The following is a 10,712-nucleotide window of genomic DNA, read 5'->3' on the forward strand; positions in this document are numbered from 1 at the left end:
CTGACCCCCTCTTGAATTTCTTATAATTTTACTTTTTACCAATTTTGCATGTTTATATCTGGTAATCTAACCCACTAATTTGAAGATAATGTTATGTAATAGAATTACCATTGTTGAATTCCCATTATTTGTTAGTGAAATTCTCTATTGTTTCTAATGCTTTTTTTTGGTTTTGTTTTATTTTTACCATTTTGTATGCTTTTTTTTTTTAATAAAAAAAGGGGGCAATAAGATAATGCAGCAGATTAAGCATCTACTTAGGCTGTCACAAGAACTGGGGTTCAATCCCCTGCACCACATGCCGTACTGGTCCCTCCCCTGGCATGCTGAGCTGGTCACCAAGACTAGGCCTGGTGGGACACGCCGATAATCCCAGCACTGGGGAGCTGAAAACAGAAGGATCACTGAGTCCAAGCTATGTAGTGAGGCTTGTACCAAATTCATAAAAAATAAAAATAAAATAATAAAAAAGAGAGATAGATTGTTGTTACTTTAAAAACTGACACAAATACTGACTGAATGTATGTGCTATCTGTTGTTACTGGGCAGTGGACATTGAGAAGTTTTAAAAAAAGATAATAAACTCTAAAGTAGAGTTCGGATCATGCCTCCAACTCTAATTTCCTAGTACATAGCTCCTTTTAGCTTTTTGCCTTTGTTTATCTAGAAACTCCCACTCTTAACAGTGAGAAGGGGTGTTCCCGAGGGGCGGGTACCCCGGGCGGGGCCTCACTAGGCGCAGGCTGAGCCCAGGTAGTTCTGTGCAGGAGAAGGTACAGCGCCCAAAGCCTGGGGCAGTGAGAACCTCTTGAAGTTAAATCCTCTGTCCTCCTGCATATTTTAAAGATATTACTTAAGTGTTTATAGTTAAAATTACAAGACTGGAACTTCTTTTTTAAAAAAACCTAAAAGACAAGGTTAATAATAAAAATTGTAAGTTTTTATATTTTGTTGAATATTGGAAATTGAATGTAATGGCAGCAGAATTTATAAAGAGTTGCTGTAGAGGATGTTTCTATGGTGAAACAGGAAAACATGAGTTATCTATGGAAAGAGACTTTAAGTCACAATATCAAATATCCAAAATACTACTGTTTCTGTACCTCCATTGACTCCTGTTCCTGTAAAGTCTCAGATTGGCTGTAGTAAGGATTATTTGCTTTCCAAATTGCCATGTGATGGAAAAGATGTGCCATTTGTGGTGCCCAAGTTTAGGTTATCGTATATTCAGCCCAAGACACAAGGAATATCCTCCCATCTGGAAGAACTTGAAGGATCTGCTCGGGCATCTTTTGGAGATTGAAAAGCAGAACTTTCCAGTCTTTCCCAACATGGGCCCAGCTATGATATATATAATCCATTCTACATGTATCAGCACTTTTCACCTGATTTGAGTCGGAAACGTTTTCCTCATTCAGAAGCAACAAGACTATATGGATCAGTTTGTGATTTAAGGACCAGTAAACTACCTGGCTCCCCTGGGCTAAGCAAATCTATGTTTGATCTTACAAGTTCATCTCAGCAATTCATACAGAGACACGAATCATGATCCAGTGTAACCAGTAGTTCTTCTTCAAGAAAAAATTCTCAGGGGAGTAACAGAAGCCCAGATACAATTACTCTATCAGGAGATGAAAGAGATTTTGGAAGATTGAATGTGAAATTGTTTTATAATTCTTCAGTGGAGCAGATCTGGATCACAGTTTTATGGTGCAGAGATTTAAGTTGGCCCTCTAGTTGTGGAGATACTCCCAGTATTTCTATAAAAGGAATACTAACATTACCCAAACCAGTGCATTTCAAATCTTCAGCCAAGGAAGGTTCCAGTGCTATTGAATTTATGGAAACTTTTGTATTTGCTATTAAACTACAACATCTACAAACTGTGAGGCTTGTATTTAAGAAGAAAACTATTGGACAATGCTCCTTAACACTCAGAACACTTAGCACACAGGAAATGGGTTACTCTTTGGATATAATACCTTCAAAATTTTCTGTTTGTAATGCAGAACTTGAACTGGTAACCTGTTTTCAAGCAGTAAATAGCAGGATCCAGCTGCAAATCCTTGAGGCACAATGTCTTCCAAGCTCAACACCTCTGACTTTGAGTTTTTTTGTGAAGGTGGGAATGTTTAGCTCAGGAGAACTGATTTATAAGAAGAAGACGCGCTCACTGAAGGCCTCCAATGGAAGAGTAAACTGGGGAGAGACTATGATTTTTCCACTTATACAGAATGAAAAAGACATTGTTTTTCTCTTTAAACTTTATAGTCGAAGCACTGTCAGAAGCAAACACTTTGTAGACCAGGTTTGGATGAGTGAAGATAGTAACAGCATTGAAGCAGTCAACCAGTGGAAAGAGATAATTACAAATCCAGAAAAGGTTGTTACCAAGTGGCACAAATTAAACCCATCTTGACTTTACACATCAGTTTGCTGAAGAAGCAGCTTGATGTTCTATGAGAAAACATACCATTTGCTAAAAATAGAATGAATTTTATCAAATATCCAAAGTGAAGGGAATCCTTTAAAATGGCTGAACTATAATAAAATAAAAGCATAGTATTAAAAAGTAAAAAAAAAAATAAATAAATAAATAAATAAACCGTGAGAAGCCTGGCTGTTACCACCCACCATGAATTTACCTAATTGCTCCTAAAATAAAGTATACAGCAGGATTGTGATTGTTCACAAGTAACTATATGGGAAACAACTTTACCAACCAGAGTGTAGTAGCACCTTGGTACTCCTGGTTAGTTTGTTCTGGAAGGTCAAATGAATACCAAAATGCGGAATACCAAACTGTTTTGGCTGAAAGGATAGCAAGTTACAAGGCAAATGACTGTGACAAGTTCTAGCTTGACCAATTCAGGACAGAATTCTCATATCAAAATGGTTAAGCATAAAAGTCAATGAGCTTCAAACTACGTTATATGCTTGCCAATTTTTCTGCAAATCTAAACAAGACAGCCTAGTTAAAACAATACAAAAACATGAGCTTTATACTCAAAACAGCTTTCATCCAGAGGGAAAGACAAGGCAGTATTAAAAACTGGTAACTTTAAGGAAGGAAAAGAACTAGAATAAAGAATGAAAATTTATATTAATTTATTTTAGTATTTAATTTACATCAAAATTTAAAGAAAGCATCTCCAAGACACTCTGTAGAAGGAATGTTTATTCTAAAACTGAGAGATGATTAAGCATATCCAAAAGAACAGTAATGTGTCCTTGGCTAAAGAATTAAAACAAAAAATTAGAATGGTCCTATTGTTGGTTCTTAACAAGATGAGCAGATTCATATCTCCCTGCTTTTGCCAAGTAGAAAAATCCTGGACACATAACACAACAAATAGTCCTAAGAATATAAAAGTGAGATAAGGAACACAGACCAGTTAGAGAACTCAAATCATGAAAAAGACAAGGTAGTGAATTCTCTGGGTTGTCTCTCCATCCAAGACTTCTTCCAAAGCCAAAGAAACAAGGACAAGGAAACCACAAGAAAAACATGCCATTTTTGGCCAAAGAACCATGCAAGCAAGAGGACAGGCCAGGATAAAAAGCTTTTTTGACATTAGCAACCCTTTTCCAGCAAGCACCTTGGTTGCTTCCCACTTTGCTGGGCAAGAGGATCCGACCTGGACTTCTCACTTGGTAGCAAGCAGGTGGCCTAGTTAATCTGGTACTAGCAGGTTTTCCAGACCAGTGAACACTGCCTGTAGTGGAGAACATGAGTACCTGCTCTCCATCTCACATAAACAGAGCCCAGAATGGGGCTCATTCTCCCTATCAATAAAGAAACATAAACAGAGAATAAGTAAGGAATGTGGTCCCCTGCTACTAAAGTAGCAAAAGGTGCAACCATTTCCTTACCTGCCAAAACAGTATCAGTAAAGATGGACTGGTGAATCTACAATCCCACTTGACGAGCACAGGCAGATCAAGGTAACTTACCAGTGCAGTAACCACACAGACCCATTCCCACATTCAGCAGAGGATGACCCAACATAACATCTCCTGCTTTAATAGCATCAATAGACAAAGAGGGGTCTCTAACATTTATGTCCCACTTCGTGGTACAAGGTGTTCTAAGAAAGTAATTCTCTATCTTCATGTGGTAGCCCACTGTTTTCATATAGTACTCATAATAAAGTTTCAAGTAGTTACTTATTTCCTGTAATCTACATCAATTTCTATGAAAAACTAAGACATTTATATCACCCTCGAGCACAATTAAAACATATATATCATTCTGAAACTCACGGTCATATAAAGACAACAGTATCAGTAATACTATTTTTCTTTAGCTATTTTAATGTAAGTGAAAATAATGGACAAAAATGTTTCAATGATTAAAGTTTGGTGTCATATAAGAACTGTGAAAAGGCACCAAAAAACCCACCCCAGATTATATGTGGTTAAGAATCTGCATATTTTTATTAAAATCACAAATTTTAAGTAAAAACATTATTTCACTTAGTATTACAGTGAATTAAATTAGCAGCTAATTTACACTTTAAAGATATCTACTAATAAGCTGATCAAAGATTTCATCACTCATATTTTCTGCCTATTCAAATATCTGCTTTAATTTAAAAAATGAACCGACAAGCATTTGAAGGCACATGGCCCTAATTCAATTGTTTTCTTATCCAGTAGTCTTTGATAGTACACTTCAGTCTACAAATATTATCTATCATTTTTGCTTGCTGGGAAATAACTGCTGCATTATAATTATTATAAACAAAATACTTTCAACTAAAATGATCCATAAGACATGCTCTTTAGAAGTTTCATAAGGACTATGGTTTTACAAAATGAAGCCAGACAGTATTATGAAATCCAACATTATAAAATACAATCATAAACAGGTTCTATTTTTAAAAGAAAAAATTAAAATGTTTTGGTTAATTAACTACAGTATTGTCTCTGTACTGGACTATAAATTCTCCTAAGGTATATTTTACTCATAGTTGTAAATCCAAACACATGTGTCTTAAAAAGTATAAGTATTGTACAAATGTGGCCTGAGTATTTGAGAATAAAATATAGACAATATGTATCTATCGTACTGCCCGATTCATTTGCAGTCTCTGAAGGAGGAAGATCTACCTGTTATATGGCTTACCTAAAACTCAACACATCTCACTGTCCAGGGATGCACACCTCTCAAAGGCAGCAAGGAGATATGGCATAATTCATAAAGGTAATGTTAGAAAAACTAGTACTCTTGTTCCATAACATAAGAAACTGTTGCCAGTCAATAATGGATGTTGAATTTGTTAAGTCATGACAATGTTAAGGATGGAGTCCATGTATAAGGTCAGTAAACAATGAAAACTAACCAATGGAAAGAAGAAATAAAAAATGATAGAGAAGACCTACAGTTGCCACTCCCAACCACTCTCATACTAAGACTGAGAGCAAAGAATAAGAAAATCCTTAGCGAATAATTCTTTCTTGATAACCTTCTCTTTCCTGCTTTCATTTCTCATGATGCCTGCCTTCCTACCCTCAAGTTCTCTGAAATGTCTGTATATCATTACAAAAACTTATCATAAACTAATGTGTGTGACTGCTTTTTGAAACCAAAGATCCATAATTAGAACATTCACATTCACATCAAAAGGCATGCAATCCATACAAATTCAATGTGTCTGAGATGATTCAGCAGAACTGTTATCACAGATGCCAATCACCATGGACGTGGAGCAGACATACTAAGAACTACACCCCTTAGCAAAAGCTGTGGCTTCCTGACTGCCAGAGACTGACAGATGAACGTGCAGCCACATCTGCGCTGTTGCTGCTCTAGGGATCTGACGTCCTGCTATCTCTTCTGCACTCTACCTGACTCTCTCTCCTAATGCCTTCATTACCCTGAAGTTCTGTGATTGGATGCCAATATGGCTCTCCATGGCTACTTGTTCAGGTGCCTGCAGGTGACAGGAATTACTGCAACTCTCACTGTTCATTCAATACTAGTACAACAATTTAAATAGTGCAACCGACCACTCATTCCTTTACCCCTAAAGTCATTATTCCGGCTCTCCATTTTCCAACAACTCCATCAGACTCCAAAACCGCAAAAAATGAAACCAAGGAAAGACTGTCACATGTTCCCGTAGCAGAGATAAGCAACAGCAAAAACGAAATGGATGAAAGTTTTTAATGGAAGAAAAATAGCCTTGGATGGCATTTTATTACTTAGCATTTGCAAGATTTAATTAAAAGGAAAACCCTATGGAAGTCATTAACAATTTTTAATTACTTACTCATGATGGCATAGATTGGTCTTAAAAATTAGAAATATTTTAATATTAAACCAAAATGTCTCAGATCTTTATATCTAAGTCTCAGGTTCCATTGAATCCATTTCCAACAAAGTTAAATAATGTTTGGGTTTTACACAAAGGTACTGACTTTAAACTTTCAAATCTCAGATTACCTCATTTAGCCTGCAGTCGCTACTATGATCACTATACAATAATTAAGAGAATAAGATGTATAGTCCACTCTGGAAAATCCTGAGGAATAAAAAGGGAATATCTCCCAATACTCTTTATCAGTCTATACTAATATAAAGTTAGCAGTAACCTTACCTATACATGGTTCTTGCCAACACATTACAATGTTACATATTGCTTTCCCTTCAAAGGCCACAACCTCTCAAAGCAGACTCTTTAATGACTGAAGTGTCATGTTTTCATCAAAGAGTCCCTCCTTTCCTACAGACTAACATCTCATCTACTACATGCCAAGAAGGCTTTGTAGCCCTGGCCTTCCACGCCAGTGGTTCTCAAACTCTGAATTGAATAAAGATCACTAGTGTTCTTATTACAATACAGATTCAAATTTAGTAAGTTCAAAGTGGAGCTAGAGTTCCTACCTTTCTGGGTGATGTTCACACTGCTGGAGTGTGGACCACATTCTAAGCAGCAAGGCAATGCACGTTTAATTTAATGCTAAGCATAAATGGGCTAAAAGCAACCAGGCTGAAGAAATGATTACCTCTCAGGCATGATTTTGGCCTCCATATACTGTTTAGCATGTATCTGACAAACATTAATTGATCACCTTATGGATGTGAATCAGTTGGAGTAAAACACAAGACCTGGTCCCTGTCTTTTAAGTAATCACTTTAGTGAGCAATATTAAAAATCACTATGCATAAGAAATTTTTGTGGTGTTTACTAGAAATACAAAACCATGGTCCCAGTGCCTCTGACAGAGCATGACTATGCTAGAATTGAGGTTCTTTCAACTAAATCACAACTCAATCTGATGCACAACAGTGAGGAATAACATTAGTAGAACAGGCAGAAGATTACAAGCTATATGATGGGTGACATGTAAGTCAATACTGTAGAATATGAAGGGACAGCTTAGCATATGGGACCTAACCTAAAAGAGGAAGAGTCACAGAGGACTCAGAAATGTGCCTAGAAGCCAAGGGACAAGGGAGTCAATATAAACGGTCAGCATCAAAGTTGTAAAGTCCAGAGGAGAATGAAAACCAGATTCTACAGGAGGTGTGGATTAGGGTACAACACTGAAGATGTACTGGAAAAACACACCTGAAATGCTATTTGAGACAATGTTATAAAATCTACAATCTTGTAGGTCTTTGGATCAAACCAAAAGAGACAAAATAATTACTGAAGAGTCCCAAGTGGGCTGTGACTAATTGAGTGTTCCAGAAATTTTTATCTGTCGCAGAAGACCAACTTCTCTAAAATGTCTTCCAAATTTCAAACTCGGGACTACGACTAAGGTCTTCCCATCTGTTTGGCACTAAAGTTTGGTTACAAAACAAAGTAGTCTGGGTTAAAATTTATGATTTAATTAATCAAATGCCAGAAATACTCAGTTTTATAGTCAACAGCAGCAGAAAGGAAAAGAAAAACAGCATCTGCTTCAGAAAAAAAAAAAAGTTGAATGAACTTAAATAGCTTAAAAAGCAGATTTTTTAAAAATGACAATAAAAACTCTTGTCTTGTAAAATCTATAGGAAAAATAATCCATTCATTGGTAAAATGGATGATTTTCAAAATTGCATTTGAAAAGAAATTGTCCTTAAAAATTTCAGTGTCAGAAGGAATTAAACTTTAACAGGATTAAAGACACAACTTTAATAAGTATCTCATAAGTTGAAGTTTAAAAAATGAGTGGGTGTTAACTACTAATCTATCTTAATTATTTTATTATCTCAGAAGTAGTTATTCATACTTGATCTCTGAACACTCGGATTTCTAAAAAATGATATTCTTAAAAGCAACTATAACCTCTGTTCCAATAGCTTAGCAGAGATTAGTAAATCATGCTCTATATTCATTTCAAGGATGCCTTGTTGGTAAGCCTTTAAAGGCTGGCTCTTTTGAGTGTCCTGTAATTTTGTTTTTAAAAGATAATTTGTCACCTCTCATTGCTTAGGATATCTCTAATTGTAACACAGAAGCCATTCATCCATTAAATGTAGTATCAATTCTGCTGGATAACTTAAAATGAAAATTATAGCGTATCACTATAACATATTGTCAAACTAGAGAGTGAATGGTGAACCCACAAGCAAGGTGATTAGTTTATAGACACTGATGACTTGCTGTGCTGAGAGTTCATTCTGAGGTTTTGTGTGTGTGTTTGTAAATTACACTGATAAATGAACTTATCAGGGCTTTCATTTCCTATAATTTGATATGATAGCAATAGCTAGATACTATAATGGAGTGTTCTCCAATAATTTGGAGTACTTACATGCACAAACTCATTTTATCTAGTTTTCCTTTTTTAAAACTATTTCCTTGAGACAGGAGAGGTTCACCCTACTATTTCTTGTGGAATAGAAGATGACTAAAGTCAATACACTTCTTCTGTCAGGACAGTTTGGTTACAACTCACAGAAATTCAAATTAATGTACACAAATTAAAGAATTTATTAGTTCTCATAGATCAACTGCAGAAAGGGCAAGGAACTTACTTAAATTTTGATACAAAGAATCATTAAAATGACAAGAGAAACACAAAAACAGGAACATGGGATAATGTTCAGAGGCTTTGGGGTAATTTTTGTCTAGTCGTGTGTTATTAGAGTGTAAAAGAATACATTTAAGTATGCAAACATTAGCTAGCATATTTGTCTTTTACAGGGGTTCATATTAGCAAAATTTAAACTACACTGTAGTGCGTACTACAAATGAAAAAACAGTATATATGGAGAAACTGAAGAGTGATTTTGCCATTCTCAGAATATCAAGTTATAAATAAGGAAAAGAGCCCATGCCCAGGTCTGGAGCATGTGAGGGAGAGCTTCCCTGCTCCCGTGTCCACTGGACCTCTCCCAATCCAGCCCACACCCATCGTGTGAGAACTTCCTCTGTGCTCTCAAGACCCTTCTACCCCTAGGATCCAGCATGGGGATGCGACATGAGTGAGACTTCCAGCCAGGTTCTCAGGAACCTTCCACCATTCCAGAACAAACCCAAGCCAAGGCCCAGAGAGTGTGTGGGAGAACTTTCCTGCTCCCCTGAGCCTCCGGCAACTCTCCGGATCCAGCCCAGGCCCACCACGTAAGTGAGACCTTTTTCCACTCTCTTGGAATGCCTCCACCCTCCAGATTGAGCCTAGGCCTGCCACAGGAGTGACATTTTCCACCACACTCTCAGGACCCCTCCACCTCTCCAGAACCAGCCCAAGTCAAGGCCCAGGAAGTACGTGGTAGAGCTTCCCCACTCCACAGCGCCCACTCAAAACCTCCAGACCCAGCACAGGCCTGGCTTACAGGCCTGGGGTGAAAGTCTGCAGCTGAAATCCCTGCAGAGACGCTAGGGGTCAGAAACAAAAAGCTAATCTAGGACAAGAACATCTTGCCAGAGGGGCAAAACAGTACACTCCCAAGGGTACAGGAAGGAGCTGAGCACAGGAGCCAGACCCAACCCAGGCACAACTGGATGAATTCAAACTTATAGATCTGCACCAGAATATTAGTAGGTGCTACGGTTATAAATGCACCAAACCTCTACAAAAAGGTAAGAAGACAGTGCTATACAAAATGACAAAGAGAAGGAGCAAACTGGAATCTCATGCCTCAAGCCCACCCAAAGCAAGGGCAGAGGACACTATCACAGAAGAAATTAAGAACCACACAGCTGAAATATCTGAATCAATAGCATCAGAAGTAAAGAAACAATAGCATAAAGGCATAGAGGAACTCAAATCAGAAATAACCTCCTAAATGAATAATAAAAAAATCTCTGAATTAATAGCATCTCAAGTAAAGATTAAAATTCAAAAACGTACAGAAGAAATCAGATGAGAAATAATCTCTATAGTAAAAGAAATAATAACTGCTTCTCAAGAAGACACTGATAACATGATAGAGGAGATTAGAAAAAGGAGAGATTCCTTGACTAAGCAATACAGGGAAGAAAGAGAAAGCAAGAAGCACAGTAAAAGAGATATAGAGGAACTTAAAATATTAGAACCTTACAAAACCTCTTGAGTGAAAGTGAAGATAGAGTTTCAGATCTTGAAGACACCATTGCAGCTAGTGAAAGGTAAGAAAATATATCTTAAAAACAACTAGGATACAGGAAAAAATAATTCATCACCTGAAAGATGATGCAAAGGTGAACAATGTGAGACTAATAGGTATCAATGAGAGAGAAAGAGTAATATAAATGATATAAAAAGAAAAGCCAGGGAGATGGCTCAGT

At 37.0% G+C, this 10,712-nt stretch overlaps 1 protein-coding gene and 1 pseudogene across 1 annotated transcript in view; one reads left to right on the plus strand and one right to left on the minus strand.

Annotated features, from left to right (window-relative positions):
* Pard3b (par-3 family cell polarity regulator beta) overlaps window positions 1-10,712 on the minus strand; it is a 1,028,738-nt gene that overhangs the window by 959,078 nt on the left and 58,948 nt on the right. The gene's annotated exons all lie outside the window — the stretch shown is intronic.
* On the plus strand, window positions 880-2,520 carry LOC101570202 (annotated as a pseudogene).

Source organism: Octodon degus, unplaced genomic scaffold (genome assembly GCF_000260255.1).
Source record: "Octodon degus isolate 3935 unplaced genomic scaffold, OctDeg1.0 scaffold00016, whole genome shotgun sequence".
Taxonomy (NCBI): domain Eukaryota; kingdom Metazoa; phylum Chordata; class Mammalia; order Rodentia; family Octodontidae; genus Octodon; species Octodon degus.